We start from the raw sequence: 23,840 nt of genomic DNA, 5'->3' as shown, positions 1-23,840 counted from the left end.
TAACTGTAAGAAATGTAAGAGGACCTGGACAATTTCTGCCAGTGGCAAATCCGTCTGCCTTGCAGCAGGCAAAAGGGAATTTCATGAAATAGGATACTTTTATTTCTAATGACAATAAATTGAATCTTGAGTTGATTGTGGACTTCAGGAGAACAAATCAGTCTTCTTTGAAGGATCAGCAGTGGAGAGGGTCAAGAACTTTAAATTCCAAGGTGTCAACATCTCTGAAGATCTCTCCTGGGGACTCCATGTAGATATAATCATGCAGAAGGTATGTCACGAAGGAATCTCAAAAATTTCTATAGGTGTACCGAGGAGAACATTCTGAATAGTTGAATCACTGTTTGGTTTGGACATGCCAATATACAGGAAAAGAAAAAAACTCACCCATTAACATCACAGATACCAGTCTTCACTCCATCATGGACATATACAAGAAGCGGTATCTTAAGAAAAAAGCCTTTATCCTCAAGGACCCTCACCACCCAGGCTATGCCATCTTCGCCCTGCTACCATCAAGGAGGAGCAGGAGCCTGAAGAGTACATAGCAGTACAAGAACAGCTTCTTCCCCTCCCCAATCATATTTATGAATGGACAATGAACCACAGACATGACCTCACTTTCTCCTTTTTTTTGCACTATTTATTTTGAAATGTAATTTATAGCAATATTTGCACGGTGACGCTGCCGCAAAACAACAAATTTTGTGACATGTTCATAACAGTAAATTCTAATACTGATTCTGATCATTAAATGATTGTTCACATCAGGAGGGCTGTAGATAGGAAGGGATATTTGGAGAGAGAAAGAAAGAGCAGATAATGTCTGGTGGAGGAGCAAAAAAGACAAGTCCTGTGTTTCGGAAGAGCAGCAATGGCAAGCAGTAGAGGTGACGTACAGGATTATGCGTACTACAAAATGTCTACTGACTCAACATGCTGTGATGCAATTACATGAAAATGCTTCTTGAAGGCACTGTTTTGACAGTGTTTGCTTATACGCAAGAGGAACCAGAGAAAATGTAGCTCTTTTAATCAGAATGAAGGTAGGAAAAGGAATATCTGATCGAGGTTTAAGATTATGCAGGCTTTTTATAGTGAATTGCAATAAAAATAAAAATGTCCTGGTTTGGAAAGTTATTACTAAATGGTCAGTCATTTGATATCCCCCATGGAACAAAGCAAATAATTGGCTGAAATTCCTTTTATGCAAAGAATCTACACCAAACAAAAGTAAAGGAGAACCACAGTCCAACAATACTCAAAAAATGATGAATGTTTCAAAAGGAAACCTTAAAGAAGGATGTAGGAAAGAAGTAACAGGCCTATGAGCATCTCTTTCAGGGACGCTGAAACAAAATGAAGTCATTGACACATGCTTAACATCTGTATGTCACTCTTATTAATTGGCCATTGATGTAACTTGAGGGAATTTTTTTTTTAAATTATTTCAGATTTGTTTGATCATCTAGCTAAAGAAATGCCACTCCAAAGATGGGCACTTTCCTTCTGCTCTGGGGGCAGTGGATTTACAACAGGGAATTACTATTGTGGCCATAATCCTGACCAGGTACATTTAGAGAACAGTTTCTGCACTTGCATGCAGTGGGGCTCCAGAAGCAAGATTGCAGAGGGAACCATTCAGAACTGCAGGGCAGTGTGGTGGTGAGGGGCGAAGTAACAGATTCAAAGGATTGAGGAGTTACAACCCCAGACAAATATGCATGTTTATCAAAATGTAAATTTTATTTACAACTGGGAGTAAACACAATACTGGAGTCAGAACCCCCTGTTGCAAACCAATTTTGCTCACATGCAAAGTAACCAAAATAACAAGTACCAAGAAGAGGTATTTAGACTGCTGAGGCTCAGAACAAATAGGACCTACAACTACCTGATGTACAAAACACAGATTCAAAAAGCAATCTAGTTACAGATTCAAATGTACAAGTTAAACCTGGTGAATCACAGTCAAGGCCCCACCCCTTATGGCACCCACTACTCAAAGATCGCAACCAGGACCAGAGAGAGAAAACAAAGAGAGAGAAAATCACACATGCACTGTGATTTATACTCCTGGGGCTGGAGACTGGCCCAGGCATGAGTCACATGACTTCAGCTTGGAAGATAACCAAGCAGAAGGTTATGGAGAGAAGGCCAAGGAGTGGGCTGAGTGACAAGGATCAGCTCATGATTAAATGGTAGAGAAGACCCTCTGGGCCGATTGGCCTACTTCTGCTCTTTTATCTTGTAAGAAGGGGGTTTAATCTGATTTGTCTGAGTGGGGCTGATTTTGATTGAAACGGGTAAGTAACCTTTGACTATTACTTCCGACCAGTAGGGTGCTTCGTATTTGACCAGTGAGGTGACCTTCCATGTTACAGGCAATTAGGTGTCATCAGTGTGATCCAAAAAAGACCAGCAGTAACTTTCTTTTTGTTGACCCTTTCTTCATGTCTACTATGACCATGGGTTGTTTAATATATTTCTTTGAATTCCAGCTGCACCCCACCCACCACATCTTCACAGACCCTACCCCAACAATAGAATTCCTGTGGTTTGTTGTTACTCAGGTATTGCAGAATAAATCTGATGGATGACAGTTTTCTCATGAACACGGCTTTTTGCACATGCACTCACAGTGCCGAGCCAAATAGGATCATCACGTTCAGAAGATGAAGCCAAGCTAAAATAATTTAGAATTTTAACACAGAACGCAACTTGTAATTTGACTTTCACATACAAACAGCCAAATATCATTGCTAAAGACTGTGATCAGAGCAGGAACAAGAGGATCCATTGAGGATAAATATATGGGATAGGAATGTCAAGATGCATCAGGAATGGGAGAGACAAGCAAGAACTCCCACATCCTGATTGGATTCCAAGTGCCTTCCTCTGTAAAAATGTAACAGTTCATTTGCTGATTCTGATGCATTGAATGAAATTTACCTCAATACATGTTGTTGATTTTTTTTAATGAATGAATGTGATAGATAAATAAATAAATAGATAATCTGTCCATGAACAAGTCGCTAACAAGCTCATTTAAGCCACCCTGTGATTGTTATTTTGACCAATTCAATATTTTTACATGTTACAATGGCAGTAGATTTTAGTGTGTAATATTTTTTGTTTTATAAAAACTCTATATTTGTCTGTGTATGATTGGTAACTGGTTTTGTTTTTGTATAAGCAGTTTTAAAGAACAGCAACCAAACTGATAGAGATTGGTGGTAATGCTCTTTTATTTAACATTTTCCCCAGTCCATGAATACCCCAAAATATACAATTTGAAATCTGAATCAATCATATTCATAGAACAGTCAGAACTAAATACTATGTCCGACTGCCATCTTGCTACTCAACTGAATGGTTGTATTAGGCTTCTAGGTCCAATCCTGAGTGACCTTGGCACCATAGTTGGTCAGACCTGCCATAGATCTAGGGAATGCTGATAATCTTTGTATTTTACTGCCATTTTACAGATGAACGACTCACTTAACATTAATTATATGGAGAAACAGAAATACACACCTGGTTTCCAGTTGCTGTTCTACCAATTGGAAGGTTTCATCTGCAACTTGGATTTGGCCTCAGTAACTCAACGGATGAGAAAGAATTAAGGTGAAGAAATTAGTATTTGGCCAATTGCTCATAGAAGCAAAGTAGGAGGGGAAAAAAAATCAATTTTGTACAGTTCTCTGCTAAATTTAGTTTCACTAAATCAGGCTCAAAATGTTCTCCTCCATCATCAGCCATTTGTCCTTTTTCTGGATTTTCAGAGCATAGTTGTGCTACATCATCAATCATTACAGTTAAATTTAGTTCTAATCATTCATTTGAAAGAGCCTGAAGTGATTTCCTTAGGTTGCCATGGATTTTAACCATGTCCTTATCTTCATCTTGTTGTCAAATATCTACTTTTTATGTGAATTGTTCTGTTTCTTCATCTCAAACACATCAATCTTGAACATTTAAAATTTCCTCAACATACCCTGGGTAATTGAGAGAATGTACAGTGAGTCAAGGAGTAGTAGCATGAAATCATCCAGCTGCAGCAGAAAGAAACAGGAAACACTGGCAGATATGGAGGAGTTCAAAGTTCAAATTTATTGTTAGACCACATACAATCCTGAGATTATTTTTCCTGCAGGCCAGGCAGAATTTCTACTTTTTGGTGAATGTAAACTGCATTCAAGAAAGATATGCATACAAAAGATAGAAATGTAAACATACTGACTGTGGAATACAGAAAAAATATTCAGTAATAAATAAATAAACATGCAAAGTAAGAGTCCTTAAATGAGTCCCTGATTGAGTTTGTTGTTGAGGAGTCTGATGGTAGAGGGGGAGCAGCTGTTCCTGAACCTGGTGGCACGAGTCCTGTGGCGCCTAAACCTCTTCCGATCGCAGCAGTAAGAACAGACCATGTCCTGGGTGGCGCGAATCCTTGATAATTGCTGCTGCTCTCCAACAGCAGCATTTCATGCATGTTTTCTCGATGGTGGGAACAGTTTAACCTGTGATGTACTGGGTTGTGTCCACTACCTTTTGCAGGGCTTTCTGCTCAGAGGAATTGGTGCCCCCATATCAAGTCGTGATGCAGCTGGCCAGCATGCTTTCCATAACACATCTATAGAAATTTGCCAAGGTTTCCGATGTCACACCGAACCTCTGCAAACTCCTGAAGAAGTAGAAGCGCTAACATGCTTTCTTCACAATGACATTTGAAATGGTATTATCGTACCAAGCCACACAGTCTTGTGTAAAGCAAGTTGAGCAAGGGACTAAAAATTCAATGCTGATGAAGCACCAGAGGAGTTGTACACTAGGAACCAGTTCCTTACTAAAGCTATCAGTATGCAATGTTACAAATAATGCAACTTCATCCAATTTGACTTTTCTCTTCTCAGCTAAGCTTTCAAATTCAATTTCTAATCATTGAATTCACACATATCTTGTTGCAAGACTGCAACAAGTAACTATTTCCAGATTGCCTCTGCACAGGGGACAAAGTAACAATCATAGTTAAATGGCTAAAATTTCTCAGGCAAGGTCATCAAGAAAAGGCCTAGTGAATGGGGCAGAGAGGAAAAATGCAGCAGCCACGATTTGAATGGCAAAGCACACCCGACGAGCCAAACAGCCTCATTCTGCTCCTTGGTCTTATGGAATAAGTTCAGACACCTTACTGTTACATACACCTTGCAGGGTCAGTCTGGAATTGATTCACAAAGAAAATCTGACAGTTTAGATTAGTGGTTCTCAACATTCCCCCCCACCACTCACATACCACTTTAAGTAATCCCTTACTAACTACAGAGCACCTACGGCATAGATGAAAGGAAAAAAGTCTAAGTTATATTTCATTCTAATAATTAAAATGAAAGAAATTGGCCCAAATCAAAACAGGGCAGCCAAGTCAATATGACCTGTTCTTTCAAAGTTATGTGACACAGTTTAAGTTCTGAGTATATAACCCATGAGATCACCTCTAAATAAAATTACATGAATAACAACATTAGAATGGATGCTTCCTGTTGCCAATGTCAGCTTGAAGGACTCATTGATAACCACTCAGAAGATGGTTAGAGTTAGTCAGTGGTGCAACAGCCTACTGACACTTCAACCACAGTACCATTGTTTCAGCCTTTTGGTGTTGGGCTAAACTGGCTGATAATTCCTAAATCTGGAACTTCATTTTCTGCACAATCTGACTAGCAGTCAGCTCACACTGAAGATCACAGATAGCCATAGAAATAACAGGACCATAGTAGTTGATTTTAACTATGATCAGATTGACTGGGATTCCACAGTCCTAAGGTATTTATTAAATATCTCCGAGAGGTTTATAAATTCATCAAATGCATAAATTAGGTAAATAGTCATCACCTTTTTCCCATGGTAGGGCATTGAATTAAGGTGAGGGGGAAAGATTTAAGAAGGGACCTAAGAGGCATCTTCTTCACAAAGAGGTTAGTGTGCACATGGAACAAAGTGGTTAAAATATAACATTGAAAAGACATTTAGACAAGTACAGTAAAATCTCCGCTATCCGGAATTCAAGCAACCAGTAAAAACAAATCATAAATAAATAAAATAAAAAAGCTTCAAATTGGTACCCCCCTTACATATAGTTCAAACATGCAACACGTAATCTCAAGCAACTATAAAACTCACTTATCCACCAATCCCCATAGGTGCCAGATACTAGGGATTTTACTACACATGGATAGGAAAGGTTTAGAGCAGTGATTCCCAAAGTGGGTGGTGTTCCCCCCCACCCCCCCGCCACTGTGGGCAGTGGAAAGATCCAAGGGAGCAGTGAGGAATAAAGGGGGCAGTCTGAACCTTCCATCTTATTATTATTCACTCTGCTGCAAAGTTTAATAAAGAAGCCACTGCAGTAATTTTCTGGCATTGCAGTCTCCAAAAGGGCTGTCAGTTGCCACAGCCAGACTCAGTGTGGAAATAGTGAGCAAAATAAACTGCGACAAGGTATTCTCATGAAAGTTGGTCTTGGTGGCCGCCATGTTGCACTAGCATCACTACCCCTCCCCTGTTCAGCGCCGCTCCCCCGCCCACCCCCTGCTCAGCACTGTTGTATGGGGGTGGGGGTGTGTGACCTGGGAGTCAAGGAGGTGGCAGCCCAAAAAACTTTGGGAACCACTGGTTTAGAGCAAAATAGGCTGATTGCAGACAAATGGGACTAGCTTGGACAATGTGGAATGATCCTGTTTCCATGGTGTAGAATTCTGATTCTAAATGACACTTTGATTAGTTTTGTAATTTTTTTTCAAGGTAACACAATGGGACAAAAATGTTAAAAGCAACTGCATGTACAAAAACTAGATGAAATTCACTTTCTAGGCAGCCAAATTCTTTTTTTTTGTTTATTCTTGGAATATGCTTGAAACTTTCAAGGTGGCTGTTCGTTGCCATATCATGTTGTCCTGAAGACAGTGGTGGTGAATCTTCATCAACCACTTCAGTTCATTTGATGAAATGCTGAGGGGTGAGAAGTTCCGTCATTTTACCCTGTGAAAAAGTAGGAACAAAGTGACTTCATGCCATGATGTATGTCTTGGAAGAAGATCTCAGGGCAGGAGATATACCATGCACCCAAGATCCATCCTGAAGGTGGTGGTCTCAGATTCACGCAGAGGTTTTGAAGAAGTGCTGTCACTTCAAGGAAAGAATGGGCTTAAAATCATTCTCTGTTTTTTTTGTATTGCAGGCAGTTCACTTTCATTGTATTTGCTTGAATATTTTCCAGTCCAGTTTGTGGCATCTCTTGATTGAACTTGTACAGATGACACCCACTAGCCATGACTTATGTGCCAGACCAATGTCAAAATCAGGAGCCTTTGATGCACAGCCCACCTATTTTAACACAAACAGGGAAGGCTTTCTAAGTGAAATGGGGTAAGAAAGAGAACCAAGTTTTGGGATTCATTTTGTATCCTTCATTTCATCTCAAAACACTTTTGTTGCAAATCTAGAGTTATGCTTATGTGAAAATTTGCCAGGGATGAACTGTGCTCTAGTTCCTCAGCTCATCCCTGAAAATAAATATAAAACCCCTCTCAATTTATCTGGTTGATTAATGCCATTGAAACTGAATAATCAAAATAGAACCCAAATAATCGCTGGGCAGAGTGGAACCCTGTGTGTGATGCCCTAATCTAAAGGCAAATTTTTGTGGGGTGGTGAATTGGATTAGTAAATATGCAGACGATACTAAGATAGGTGGAATAGTGGATAATGAAGAAGGTTTTCAAGGATTGCAGAGGGATTTGGGCTGCTTAGAAAAGTGGGCTGAAAAATGGCAGATGGAATTTAATGCTGATAAGTGTGAGGTGCTTCATTTTGGTAAGAAGAATCAAAACAAGACGTACGTGGTAAATGGGAGAGCATTGATGAATACAGAAGAGCAGAAAGATTTAGGAGTAACGGTACATCGTTCCCTGAAGGTAGAAACTCACGTGAATAGGGTGGTGAAGAAGGCTTTTAGTATGCTGGCCTTTATCAATCATTGCATGGAATATAGGAGTTGGGAGGTGATGTTGAGATTGTATAAGACATTGGTGCGGCCTAATTTGGAGTTCTGTGTGCAGTTCTGGTCGCCTAATTATAGGAAGGATATAAACAGAGTGGAGAGAGTGCAGAGAAGGTTTACCAGAATGTTACCTGGGTTTAAGCATCTAGAGTATAGGAAGAGATTGGACAGATTAGGTCTTTATTCTTTGGAGCGTAGAAGGTTGAGAGGGGATTTGATAGAAGTATTTAAGATTATGAAAGGGATAGACAGAATGGATGTGGATAGACTATTTCCGTTAAGAGGAGGAAAAATTAAAACAAGAGGACATGAGTTAAGAATTAAGGGGCAGAGGTTTAGAGGTAACATGAGGGGGAACTTCTTTACTCAGAGAGTGGTAGCCGTGTGGAATGAGCTTCCGGGAGAAATCGTGGCGGCGGAGTCAATTGTATTATTTAAGAAAAGATTGGACAGGTATATGGATGAGAAGAAGATGGAGAGTTATGGGCATTGTGCAGGGAGGTGGGACTAGAGAGGGGTGTTTGGTTCGGTGCGGACTAGAAGGGCCTAATGGCCTGTTTCCGTGCTGTAATTGTTATGTTATGTTATCACATGAAACTACTCTTTACAATATTTATTCTTGATCTTGTATCCTTTTTAACAGCTACATAGCTTGAGAGGTGTTAAAATATAATCATAGTATTTACAATGGGTTTGGCTCTAATAGAAGTACATTCTCAGATATACCACATTTTGCCTTCCTGCAGTTTCATTAAGCAAATCCTTTTTTTATATATTTATGTCACATTGTCATCCTGTAGCAGCCCATTTGTGTCAATGTGGTACTATGGCGGTATGAGTGATGGGGAGGATTGCTTCCTATCCCCCCACCCCCAAACAGATTTCAGATTTATGGTCAAGAGTACATATTTGACATCACATACCATGAGATTCTTTTTCTGTGGGCGAGGCACAATTACCACTTATTGATAGTGCAAAAACAACTGTACACAACCTAAGTGATAATAAATGTAAACAAACTGTTCAATACAGATAGAATTTTTTTTAAATAAAGTGCGCAAGTAAGAGTCCTTAAATGAGCCCCTGATTGAGTTTGTTGTTGAGGAGTCTGATGGTGGAGGGGGAGCAGCTGTTCCTGAACCTGGTGGTGTGAGTCTTTCCTGATGGCAGCAGTGAGAAAAGAGCATGTGCTGGGTGGTCTGGATCCTTGATGATTGCTGCTGCCCTCTGACAGCACTGTTCCCTGTAGATAATAGTGCAGAGGGTTTTACACTCAGGGGGATTGGTGTCCTCATACCAGTCAGCACACTTTCCACCACACATCTGTAGAAATTTGCCAGTGTTTCTGGTGTCATACCAAACTCCTAAGGAAGTAGAGGTGCTGATGTTTTTTCTTCACAAAACCATTAGTGTGTTGGGTCCAGGAAAGATTCTCCAAGATAGTGACTCCCAAGAACTTAAATTTGTTCACCCTCTCCATCAATGATTCCCCAATGATCACTGGACTGTACACCTCTGGCTTTCCTTTCCCGAATTCAAAAATTAGCACATTAGCTTTGGTGACATTGAGGGAGAGGTCATTGTTGGTGTAGCATTCAGCCAAGTTTTCAATCTCCCTCCTATATGCCGACTCATCACTTTTAAAAAAAAATAACCCACTACTGTGGTATTGTCGGCAAATTTGTAGATGGTATTATTGTCATAACTGAGTTACACACTCGTAAGTAGAAAAAAAGTAGTGCAGGGAGTTAAGAACGCAGCCCTGGGGTGGTCTGGCACTGATGTTCAAGACAAGTATTAAAACTGCACACCATGAGGTAATATCCAGAACGAAGCTTATAAATTAAGTATTCATCTTAAAAAATAATTTCAATCCTTGTTTTTTTAAAAAAAAATCCAAATTAAATTCCATTCTCAGTTTCAGGGTTGATATTGTTGACTATTTGTACATCTTGGCTTTCAAAACAGAAATCCCTATTGATTCTAAAGCCCTGACAACACTGGAAGAGTCTCAGAACAGACAGAAATAAATGATATTGAAATGGAGAGTTTCAAGGTGAAAGGATAAGGAAAATACCAGGGGTACTAAGTCTGCCATGTATACTGGAAGTTATTAACTTTACCCACACTAAGTTTCACACATGCTCCCTCACCAACAGAGAAATTAAAAAATGAAACATTTCGACATCAACCAAAAAAAACTCGTCCACTCGTTACCAAATGTAAAAATTAGAACCCAGTACAGTTACTTTTGAAATCAAGCATTTCAGTAGATTAATATACAAATGCCAAGTTAATTATTTTGTTTGCTATTTAAAAGAGTCCTTGACCCATTTAAACAGTTCAGCAACTTTATTGCTACAGGTGGCAAGGGAATCTTGTATGAATATTTTTATGTAATTAACTGAGATCATTTTAATATATTTTTTTTATTTTAAATATGTGAAGAAGACACAGAACAGCTGCAGCTATTCTCCATATGTGGAGAAGAAATAGATGTATGATTTTTTTCTTTAGATTTGCTGAACAGAGTATGGTGAAATTGAGATTGACAAATTCAAACACTTGGTCCATAAATGAGAGAGAATGCAATTCCAGTCTTGTGAAACACAGGATAGAAGGGAGGTAGAGAAGGAGATAGTCTCCCAGTGCCTTGGTGCTAAGCCAAGTAAACAAAAAATACTCCAGGTTATCACTGCCACCATTCCTGATAGCAAGCTTGATACACACACACACACACACACACACACACACACACACACACACACACACACACACACACACACACACACACACACACAACTGCAACACATACACACACATCCATATTATAGAAACAACAAAGAAAAATGTTAATGGTAAACTAAAGCTTGCAAGGCAAAAAGATAAAAAGAAAGAAAACATTCTGCCTATGCATTCAACAGAGAAATTTTCACATATCGAGGTCACCAACATGGAGACAAATGTCCAAGTGCAGAGATAGTACAAAAGGCAGAGATGTGGCAACATGCCAGATGCAGAAATACATCCAACATCAAGATCAGAAAGCAAGGGCGAGAATAGGAAAAGATACATCAAACATGCTGACACATATTTTCATTGGTCTCTCAATGTTAAATACCATAACCTGGTTTGACCTTCATCTACATTGAAGTGGCCACATATATAATTCATGATATGTACTGATGAAAGTTACCATGATGAAAGTTAATGCAAATTATTTAGTAAAATGATAGTTATGCTTTGTACTGGCAATACAGGACACTTGATTTAAAATGCAGAAACCACGAGCTCTACTCCTAACGTTCTAGTTCAAAAAGTTCAACTCATTAACAAGGAAGCTGATGATTTTTTAAAAAAAAACACAATTATAGGCCTGGATTCAGCAGGAAAATGCCAACAATTCTGCATGCAACTGAGGGCAATTTATATTTTTGTATTGTGTTAGTTTACTTGCATGTCTTCATTTTTTTTCTTATTGAGCCTACACTTTTCAAACAAGGAAGCTTGCGATCTTTATCTTGAGATTCGTTTCTCTGATATGCTGACACTGGATGCCCTCTAAACATGCAGTGGTATTTAGATGCCACGAGAAATCAACTTGTCAATGATGCCCCATATGCCAAGAATTAATAAGTAAACCTGCTCTAACTCATTGGCTTGGAATGGGTCTTGGGCAATCATCAATGCACAGCCTGATTTACACCCCTAGTTATTTCCTTTATTAATTTGGAAAGCAAGCTGATGCTGAGCAGGCAAATCAAATTCCACTCGTATTCTCTTACTATAAATGCCATGGCTTTATGCAAGCCAAAATTATCACACCAGAAAACATTTTAGAGAAACCAAATGATTAAAGAGGGATCAGTAAATGAATTATGGACATATAATAAGGACAGAATATATATTCTGGTTGGATGAATTGATAAAACAATGCAAATCCAGGAAATCAGAATTCAAAGCTTATAAATAAAGTCTTCAAAAAAAAAAAAAGAATTCAAAGCTTAGGTGATTGTCACATGTACCGAGATATAGTAAAACTCTTACTTTTGTATGCTCTCGAGGCACATCGCAAGAAATGTCACCACTCTGGTGACCATTTTGGATATAAAGTTTACAAAAAACCATGTGGGAAAACCAAAACAACAAGATTAACCCTGACAATAAACCAATTAACCTACAATCCTCGTACATTTTTGAAGGGTGGGAGGAAAATGGAGCACCCGCAGGGAACCCATGCAGACACGAGAAAAACATACAAACTCCTTACAGTCAGCGCCAAATTTGAACCTTAGTCACTGATCCTGTAATAACATTGCGCGAGCTGCTATGTTAACTGTGCCACCACGCTAACCATTCTCAACTTGGATTTCTACTTTCCATTTATGCCTCTCTCTTCCTGTCACTTTAAGGTTCTATTATTGTCACATAATATGACATTTAGAATGTAACATACATGAAATTCTTTAACTTTGTCGACCGTAATGAAGACAGAGAGTTGCCACTTTGTCCAGCGCCCCTCGCAGAAATGAGGCCCCAGCGAGGAACAAATTCATGACCCCTGGTTTAACCACTGAGCTATTGGAGCCTCTTAGTGAGCAGACTGAACCCTCAGAAACTGTTTCATAAAGAGATACTTAATATTGTTCATGAAAATATAATATTGATGAAGTCGTAATATCTTCTTCATGCAAAACAATTGAGGGCTCTACGAAGAATTGTGACTACTTGTTCCACATCATTCTTTTTGCTCCTTTTTAATGTATGGTTGCAAGGAATTACCAATTTAGACCAGTAAAGTGAAAATTCTTCATCCAACCTAAATAAAACTTTCAGCCTATCAAAACCAATATAAACAGTGAATAAGCTAATATGCAGACTTCAGGGAACAAGCAGCAAAGTGTGTTGTCGAAAACAGCTCATCTCTGATAACATAGCCAAGGTCCGTCTGAGCCTTATAAAAATAACTTCCCCAGCAGGTTAGAACCTGATCCATGCAGCACACATTTTCAATAAACTGGTAAGACAACAGTTTTGTTGCATATACTTTTCAGAGCCTTATCTTGTAATATTCATATAATTTGTTTGAACTTTATCACACGTATTGAAGAGGGATTTTCTCATTCAGGAATCGTCTTCTGTTTGTATAAATACCAACCTATAACCTATAACCTATAACACCCAACCCCAACCAACCAATTTTCCCCTGCAGCCGCTGCAACCGTGTCTGCCTGTCCCACATCAGACTTGTCAGCCACAAATGAGCCTGCAGCTGACGTGGACTTTTACCCCCTCCATAAATCTTCGTCCGCGAAGCCAAGCCAAAGAAGAAGAACTGCAAAACTAAAAAATGTGGCAATACATTTAAAAACTTCGATAAAGTAAGATCACATGATAATGATTAGGAGCTTACTGCCATACATATTGTAATGTATATACATGCCAAAATTCTTACTTTCTACAGCCAGACAGCAAGTCAAGGATCCAGTTGCAGAGAAATGGACAGAATCCCTGATCTTTAGCTTGATCGTGACTTTTGCTGGTATGACGGTGCAAATGCCAAGCTGTAGTTAATGAAAAATATCCTGACCATAGAACCATAGAATATTACAACACAGAAACAGGCCCCTTTGGCCCTTCCAGTCTGTGCCAAACCAATTTTTTGCCTACTCCCACTGATCTGCACCCAGTCCCTAGCCCTTCATACCTCTCCAAATTCTTCTTAAATGTTAAAGTTGAGCCTGTATTCACCATTTCAGCTGGGAAGCTCATTCCACATCCCAACTACGCTCTGTGTGAAGAAGTTCCCCTCATGTTCACTCTAAACTTTTCTCTTTTCACTCTCAACCCATGTTCCCACCCTTTCCCTGCAACTCAGTTCCTGAAGTCCAGGCATCCTAGTAAATATTTTCTGCCACTCTTTCTCTCTTATTGATACCTTTCCTATAGTTAGGTGACCAAAACTGTGCACAATATTCCAAATTTGGCCTCACCAATGTCTTATACAGCTTTACCATAATATCCCAACTCCTATACTCAATACTTTAATTTATGAAGGCCAATATGCCAAAAACTCTCTTTACAACTCTTTCCATTTATGATGCCACTTTCAGGAAGTTATGAATCTGTATTCCCAGATCACTCTGTTATACCTCACTCCTCAGAGCCCTACCATTTACCGTGCATGTCCTTTCTTGGTTTGTCCTTCCAAAATTCAACACCTCACACTTGTCTGCATTACAATTTCATCTGCCATTTTTCAGCCCATTTTTTCAGCTGGTCCAGATCCACCTGCAAGTTTTGAAAACCTACTTCGCTGTCCACAATGCCTCCATTCTTAAGGTAATCTGCAGATTTGATGATCCAATTTACCATATTATCATCCAGATCATTGATATAGATGACAAACAAGTATGGTCCTAGCACTGATCCCTGAGGCACACCATTTCTCACAGGCTTCCAGTATGAAATGCAATCATCCACCATTACTCTCTGGCTTCTCCCATTCAGCCATTGTCAAATCCAGTTCACTACTTCACCGTGAATACCTAGACTAACCTCCCATGTGGGACCTTGTCAAAGGCCTTACTAAAGTCCATGCAGATAAAATCTACTTCATCTACATTCCTGGTAACCTCACGAAAAAACTCTACAAGATTGGTTAAACATGACCTACCACACACAAAGCCATGTTCACTATCCCTAATCAGTCCATGGTTATCCAAATAATTGTAGATCAGATCTCTTAGAACATCTTCCAATAATTTACCTACTACGGACATCAAGCTCACCAGCCTATCATTTCCAGGGTTACCTTTGGAGCCTTTTTTTTTAAATCCTCCAGCACCTCACACACACACACACACGGACGCTTGAAATATTTCTGCCAGAGCCCCTGCAGTTCTACACTGGTCTCCCTCAATGTCCGAGGGAATATCTTGTCAGGCCCTGGGAATTTATCCACCTTTATTTGCTTTAAGACAACAAGAACTTCATCCTCTTTAATCTGTATAGGTTACATGACTTCACTGTTTTTTTTCCCCTTATTTTCCATGACTCTGTGCCCATTTCCTGAGCGAATATTGATGAAAAAAATTTAAGATCGCCCCCATCTCTTTTGGCTCCATACAAAGCCAACCACACTGATCTTCAGGAGGACTAATTTTGTCCCTTACCATCCTTTTGCTCTTAATATACTTGTAGAAACCCTTAGGATTTTCCTTCACATTGTCGGCCAAAGCAACCTCGTGTCTTCTTTTAGCCTCCTGACTTCTTTCTTGAGGTTTTTCTTGCAATTTTAACCATATAACCATATAACCACTTACAGCACAGAACAGGCCACTTCGGCCCTACTAGTCCATACCGTAACAAATCCCCACCCTCCTAGTCCCACTGACCAGCACCCGGTCCATACCCCTCCAGACCTCTCCTATCCATGTAACTATCCAGTCTTTCCTTAAATGTAACCAATGATCCCGCCTCGACCACGTCTGTCAGAAGCTCATTCCCCACCACCCTTTGCGTAAAGAAATTTACCCTCATGTTCCCCTTATAATTTTCCCCCTTCAATCTTAAACCATGGCCTCTAGTTTGAATCTCCCCCACTCTTAATTGAAAAAGCCTATCCACGTTTACTCTGTCTGTCCCTTTTAAAATCTTAAACACCTCTATCAAGTCCCCTCTCAATCTTCTACACTCCAGAGAAAAAAGCCCCAGTCTGCACAACCTTTCCCTGGAACTCAAACCTTGAAATCCTGTCAACATTCTCGTGAACCTTCTCTGCACTCTCTCTATTTCGTTCATATCTTTCCTATAATTGGTGATTAAAACTGTACACAGTACTCCAAATTTGGCCTCACCAATGCCTTGTACAATTTCATCATAACCTCCCTACTCTTGAATTCAATACTCCGATTTATGAAGGCCAACATTCCAAATGTCTTCTTCACCACACCATCTACCTGAACAAACAATAGTGGACCGAGGACCGATCCCTGAGGAACTCCACTAGTCACCGGCCTCCAATTGGACAAACAATTTTCTACCACTACTCTCTGACACCTCCCATCCAACCATTGCTGAATCCATTTCACTACCTCCTCATTTATACCTAATGCCTCCACCTTTTTTCCTAACCTCCTGTGGAGAACTTTGTCAAAAGCTTTACTAAAGTCTAAATAGACAACATCCACAGCTTTCCCTTCATCAACCTTTTTTGTAACCCCCTCGAAAAACTCAATCAGGTTTGTCAAGCATGATCTACTCCTGACAAAACCATGCTAATTACTCCCTAGCAATCCCTGTACCTCCAAATATTTGTAAATACCAACCCTCAGAACACTTTCCATCAACTTGCCCACCACAGACGTCAGACTCACGGGCCTATAATTCCCAGGTTTACATTTAGACCCTTTCTTAAACAGCGGAACCACATACGCCACCCTCCAATCGTTTGGCACTACCCCCGTGGCCAGTGACATCCTAAATATCCTTAATGGCCCCACTATCTGTCCACTAGGCTCCCTGAGTGTCCTTGGGAATATTTTGTCCGGTCCCGGAGATTTATCCACCTTTATCTTTTTCAACACAGCCATCACTACCTCCTCGGTTATCCTTATCTGCTTCATTACCTCCCCACTATTTTTCTTTACCTCAACTGGTTCAATATTTTTTTTCCCTAGTGAATACCGAGGCAAAGAAATCATTCAAAATTTCCCCCAATTTCCTCTGACTTCTCACTCAACCTACCCTCACTATCTACAAGGGGTCCAATTTTATCACTCACTAATCTTTTACTTTTAATGTACTTATATAAACCCTTTGGGTTTATTTTTACTCTGTCTGCCAAAGCCTCTTCGTGCCTTTTTTTGGCCTTTCTAATTTCTTTCTTAAGATTCCTTCTACACTCCTTGTAGTCCTCCTTCAAATTGTCAGCTCTCTGTTCTTTATACCTTTTGTACACCTCCCTTTTTCTCCTAACCAAATTTCCAATATTCCTCGAAAACCAAGCCTCCCTATGACTTCCAGCCTTTCCTTTGATCCTCACTGGGACATAACTACCCTGTACCCTCAAAATTTCTTTTTTGAATATCCTCCATTTCTCATTTACACCCTCACCTGAAAATATCCTGTTCCACTCAATACTCCCCAAATCCCTTCTTATTCCTTCGAAATTTGCTCTTCTCCAATCCAGAACCTCAACTTTAGGCCCCTCCTTGCTCCTCCCTAAAACTACCTTAAAACTAACAGAATTATGATCACTAGACCCAATTGGATCTCCACATTAATGTCTGATACCTGACCTAGCTCGTTCCCTAACAGGAGATCCAGTATTACACTGTCCCGAGTCGGTTCTTCTACTAATTGATTCAGAAAACAGTCTTGAACACATTTAACAAACTCTAGCCCATCCAGCCCTCTAACTGTATGGGTATCCCAATCAATGTGAGGGAAGTTAAAATCTCCCATGATCACTACCTTATGATTCTCACACATATACATTATCTCTCTACACATTTGTTCCTCTAGTTTTCTTGACCCATTTGGTGGTCTGTAATACACCCCTATTAGCACCCTCATGTCTCCTTCACCCCTCAATTCCAACCAAACAGCCTCACTGGACGATCCCTCCAGACCATCTTGCCACCTCACGGCAGTAATGTCCTCCTTAACAAGCAGAGCAACTCCTCCCCCTTTTTTTACCCCCTGATCTATCACATCTAAAACAAATGTATCCTGGAACGTTAAGTTGCCAGTCCTGCCCCTCTTGTAGCCAGGTCTCACTAATTGCCACAATATCGTGACCCCAAGTATCTGTCCATGCTCTAAGCTCGTCTACCTTGTTCACTATGCTTCTTGCATTAAAATATATGCATTTCAGAGAATGACCCTCACATACATTCTCTTTTCTACCTTCTACCCTAATCTCCATCCTACCTTTGTTATCCTTTTATTCTCCTCAGGTACCTCATTTGCTCCATGTTGCATGTACCTGTTATACACCTCTCTCTTCTTCCAAACCAGATCCCCAATATCCCTCAAAAACCAGTTCCCTATGCCTTCAAACCTTGCCTTTAATCCTGACAGGAACATACAAACTCTGTACTCTCAAAATTTCACTTTTGAAGGTCGTCCACTCATCTCACACATCTGTCCAAAAACAACTTATCCCAATCCATGCATTCTCGACCTTTTTCTTTTCCTTAGAATTAGCCTTTCTAATTTAGAATTTCAACCAGAGGCTCAGGCATATCCTTTCCCATAATTAACTTGAAACTAACAGCATTAAGATAACTGGTCCCAAAATGTCCCCCTTAACATACTTCTGTCACCTGTCCTGTCTCATTCCCTAATAGGAGATCCAGTATTGCACTCTCTCTAGTTGGTACCTCTATATATTGATTTAGAAAACTTTCCTGAACACATTTGACAAACTCCAAGCCATCATCCCTTTTACAGTATGGGAAACACAGTCTATAGGTTTCCTGCAGCTGTCTGCTATCACTGTACAGATTGCTCCTCCAATTCTCGTGTGACACAAAAGACTTTACAGATGGAAACACATATGGTAATTTCTTTACCATCTCTTCTCATTGTGGTTAGTTTGATCAGGGAGTCCATGAGCTAGGCAATAGACTGAGGCAGGGCTATTAATACAGAGGGCACGGAGGATTGTGACAGGGAAGAGATGGTGGAAAAAAAAAGTTGGTATGATGGGAGGAAACACCAGAAATTTGTTAAATGTGTTAAATGGAAAAGTCAAAATTTAACCCCCTAAATGTTTTTTTCTAAATAAAAGCTTCCCACGTGTCATTATATGTATTGTGCATAATACTGAGAGTTTTGTGTTATTTCAAAGTGCTTCTTTGAACAATAGATGGGAGTGAGATGACTGGTTGTGGAAGCCTTTGGGTTCCTGGTCATAAAATTAGCCTTCAATTGAAAGGGTTTTTGTGGCTAGACCTTACCTTTCTGTTTAATAAAGGTTACCTAATTTTCTCTCATCTGCTGAATGCTCTTTGGAAAATGGACTCATAATAACCCATAAGGCTATTCCTCTCAACCTGAGTACACCATTCTTCTGCAGGAGATGGCATGCCAGGACTTTAGGATGGAGATGACCCGATTCACCAAGCAGAGAAATGTTCACAAGCCAATACCACAAATGTAAATGGAGATTTCCTGAACTGTTTTATAATCAATCTAATCAGTGTATATCAAAACTTCCTTTCAGTGAGCTCCAAACTTATTAGCCAGAAGTTTTCAAAACAGTGAAGAGCTGAAACACCATAAAATTGAATGATTACTTTTGAACTACCACAATTATAAAATAACTCCCAAAGAATCATCTTGGCAGACCCAATCCAGCTCAAATTTAATTCGGGCCACCTCATGGAATTGATCATGATTTGAACGGTTTCCACAATTCTTATTTTTATGCAATTATTAAAATGTAAATACTGCATGATTGCAAAGAATTTTGGCTGTGGGACGAAACAAAGCCCAACCATCTAACATTTGTGGTTCAAAGAACTGGTTAAGTTTCACACCAATAAAGAATAATGGAAAAATTAGGTGAAGTCAAATTGTTAAAACTTAATATTTAGAATTCTTCAATTTTCCCATTATTTCCCCAATTTGCTAAATCTTATTAGAATAGATATATCTCGGGTAATTTTTTCATAAATGAGTAAATAATGATCATATAGCAGCAATGGAGAATGTCGGTACCTCTATACATTATGGATATCTCAAACATCTCCGATTCTTCTCAACACGAGTTCAACTGCATTTTGTTATCTCAAACAAATTTAGCCTGAATGCTTCATAGCTCAAATCCACAAAATCACTTCCTAGCGTGCTTACTAAACAGTAATGAGAATATAAAGCTCCAAATTATTTTTTTGGTTCCTTGATTTGGTCAAAAATTATTCTTCATTACCACCTTGGAGGGTGGATCCAACTTGTGGTGATGTCCAAAACACTAATGTTTTCAGGCAATAGATTGATAAGATCATCAATAAATCACTGCATGGCAGAATCATGGGAATCAGCTGCCCCAGATTCATTTCTGCACCTGAGTGTACTTATCTTGGTCAACAGGACCAAAGGGCTGCTGAAGCTGGGTGCGGAAAAATATTCCTTAGCTCCTGCATCCATTCACTGTAAAATCCACATCTGAGGATATCAGGAGGATAGAGTCTAGTTCAACATTATTGTCTCATTCATTTATGCTTCATCTTCTCTGCCACCTTTAAACAGGATTTAGTAGGGTGATCGTGTCTCATTTAAGGGGTGACAATGAAATAGATTTATTCTTTCAATAACAAGCCCTGCCCTAGATATCTTTTTTATTGCTTCTTTCTCACATGAAAATGTTTGGATCTTCTTATTGTTAATGACAACAGAGTTAAGTTTATAGATTGAAAGAAAGGAATATGGCCAATTTTACAATGTATAAGAGCCCAAATAAGTCAAAGCAAATGAGTTGAACATTCTTATGCAAAAATATATATTTAAAAATAAGTCTAAAAGTAACTGAATTCTATGGTGCATTTCAACATCGACAACACCATATTAATGTTTTTAAGTGATTTATTATATGAACATTGTCCCTGAGAAATGGAGATGGGATTTTTTGTCAGTTTAGACCTTAAGATTTGCTGTACAGCAGTAAAAATCTTTGTACTCTGTCCTTGGTGTCTGGGTCCTGTCCTATCTGTTGGAAGGGAGGGAGGGAGATAAGAAAAAACTTACTGTAAACTTCTTGGAACTGCAAGTTCTCCGTTATATTATCATTTTCAATGCATTGACGTATAGGACACATCAACAGATGATTAAAAAAATTACTCCTTGTACTGAATTCCCCACATAAACAATGTACTTTTTTTCCCCTCCATTCTTGATCCAATTATCCATATCAGACCTCCTCTCTGCCCATTTCATAGATATGCGCTTTTCCATCTGAACAAGGGTTTTGTACTAAAAACAATCTTGCAGGTGCTGCAAGACCTTGGCCAGAGTCTGCTGCTTGTTTTTTTTTTAAATATATTCAAAAACAGTTACACTGTTTTGCTAACTAAGCTCTCAAGGTCTTTCAGATTGGATAAATGTGGACGCGAAGCTGCTTCTCAGTATTCTGTCTGCAAGAAGGGTAAGTCATAACCTCCTTACCTAATTGGATATAAATACTGTTATAACATAGACATAGGAGGAAAAGGAATATATTTTATTTCATCATTAGGATTTGATGTCTCGACTTTTAGGCCTGTTATTTATCTTTGCATTTTTCAATATGACAGCATTCGATTATAAGGAAAAGAAAGACTTTATATTTGTCAAATAAACAAGTTTAGGTACTCCTTGCGTCTTGTGTGTAATTTCATGGTTTCCTTTGTGCTTTAAAAACGGTTATGATAGCTGTAACGATGAAAAAAATAATTTGTTTATTTGTTTTAAACAAATATTCATCATTCCATGCAATGTTTCATTTGTGTGATCCATTTGACTCCATTATTACGAATGGTTTTTTTTTAATTACAGGACGGCACGGATTTCCAGAGATTGCTCTTGTTCTCGTTGTTCCTTCTTCCTATGCACATACCTCTTTGAGGATTTGGTCTAAAGAGGCATAGGGCATGGGAAAATGGGGCGGCAGAGGTGACATCTGCCCACTTCAAACCGCGAACAGACTGATTCACCGCCTGCTTTACCGACTCCGTGCGTGACTGGATTGGTTCAGGAAAAATAACATCCCCGGCTCATTGTTATGTTTGCTAATAGCAGGGTTTTTTTACTCCTTTCCTCTAATAAAATCAACCTTATTCAGATTCAGAGTCCTCCTGTTGTCTCTGTTGCAGAATTTATTTTCCATATCGAATGCAAGGAGGAGCAATAAACTGCTTGAGTGAACCAGGTCGAATTGTAACCTTGGTTGAAAGTAAAATGCCTTCGTTGAAAGGGCGTCAAATATCACAACTCACTTTTGTGTCCAAAACACAAATCCAACTGCCTCCACATCAGAGAATCTTAATGTCCTGGGACAGTTCGAGACAAGATCAAGTTGCCCAAATATTGTTATGGAGATCGAGTCGTACATTCGTGTGCATCGGTGTTCGCGACATTTAAATCGAATAGTGGAGATTACTGAGAAACCACTCAACCTTTACAACGTTTATAATGTGCGGCTTTTGTCTTGGACGACAAAACAAATCACCTCAAATCCAAAGACGTGGGGGGCTCGGGAGAAGATGGACCTGATTAAAAGTTTCCAGGGCCTAATTTTAAAAAAGATACAATATACTCAAAAATCTTCTCGTACCAAAAAACAGCCTTAGAGTTCGAAACTGCAACACAGTTATCCTGCAACAATTTCGCTCTTCGATAAAAATCCACTTTAAAAACAAATAATCGCATTTTCAATTAAAGAACCTTACCCAACTTTTTCCTTTCCCAGTTAACTTTATAGTTCTAATTAACGCCCCTGTTCTGAGAAGGGGTTGAGATTTAGTGGGCGATTTCATCGGGGTGGGTCAGTCCTTCAAATCCTGGTTGGCGGACACATTCCCTTCAGCCTGCACCTACCTACCGGTCGTTTCACTTAAGAAAGTTCCACGTACAGGGTATTTATTTACCATTGGTTGTTGCCAATAGTGTCCAATAAACTGAGCCCAGGCTAAAACATCTTTTTATGTGTGTGATTAGCTCGTAATTGGGCCGAGGATACTTCCCCGTTTATTGTTTCCTCATCAGTGTGAGGTTATGGGGTGAGGAATTGGGACGTACGTCTTGTACAAAAAATCAGGACGCGGACTTTATGGATGGACATTAAGGACTGGTTTTATTTTCTTTTGAATTAAAAAGCTCTACGGCTCGAAAACAGACCCTTCGGCCCAACTCGTCCATGGCGACATATCCCTTTAACGCAGTGGTTTTCAAACTACCTTCTTCTCTCCCATCCCCACCACCCTAACACATTCCACTTGAAGTAATCCCTATGCCATAAGTGCTTTGTGATAAGAAAAAATTTGAAAAATACTGTTTCAATCGTACCTAATTGACTCCCAATTTCATAACTCCAAAGGAAATGGACCAATGTCATTTTTTTCTCAAGCAAAATATTTCAGTATTCCCAACCTTCCTTTCCCACTCATACCACCTTACTAATCACAGAGCACTTATGGCATAGGGTGGAATGTGAGTTTATGAGGGGAGTTTGAAAATCCCTTTCATGTCCAATTACTCAATCTCCCCGCTGCCCCAACCATCATGCCCATGTATAAGCAGGGGTTGATATGTCTAACCATGCCACCGGATCGACAGATCGTGCATTTGACCAATCCTATGCAAATTCTTTACAAATATAGAATGAATCGCCGGATGTCTTCGCTCGTTTCTGCACTTAAAGACCTACAACTTTGGGTTCAAACTGGACTCCTGCACTCAAATGTTGTAGCTGGTGTCCACAGGAATAAAGCCATTTTTGAAAGCAACCATTTTGTACTTCAGATGTATTTATTATCTTTTCAATGATATAAATAAGATGAATGTTGAACCTCAGTGAAACACAAAAACTACAGACGCAGATACAATACAGCATTGCCTGACCTGACCCACTGAGCTCCTCCAGCATTTCAATGAATTTTTTTAAAACCAAACATGTACTCAGGCAGACAAAAGTGTATTTTTCACATAATTTTTTTTTAATGTAGACATACAGCATTGTAACAGATAATTTCAACCCACGAGCCCGTGCCGCCCAATTAACCTACACTCACTC

The 23,840-nt window shown here is 39.4% G+C and overlaps 2 long non-coding RNA genes across 2 annotated transcripts in view; one reads left to right on the top strand and one right to left on the bottom strand.

Annotated features, from left to right (window-relative positions):
- Positions 1-23,840, bottom strand: part of LOC138744399 (uncharacterized) — a 51,690-nt gene that overhangs the window by 13,831 nt on the left and 14,019 nt on the right. The gene's annotated exons all lie outside the window — the stretch shown is intronic.
- On the top strand, positions 20,882-21,891 carry LOC138744400 (uncharacterized). Its single transcript, XR_011345508.1, has 2 exons — positions 20,882-21,215; positions 21,605-21,891. It is a non-coding gene; the product is annotated as an uncharacterized lncRNA (long non-coding RNA).

This window comes from Narcine bancroftii, chromosome 10, assembly GCF_036971445.1.
Source record: "Narcine bancroftii isolate sNarBan1 chromosome 10, sNarBan1.hap1, whole genome shotgun sequence".
Classification (NCBI taxonomy): Eukaryota; Metazoa; Chordata; class Chondrichthyes; order Torpediniformes; family Narcinidae; genus Narcine; species Narcine bancroftii.
Note: the sequence above shows the minus strand (reverse complement) of the source record. Positions and strands in the feature narration are given on the sequence as shown.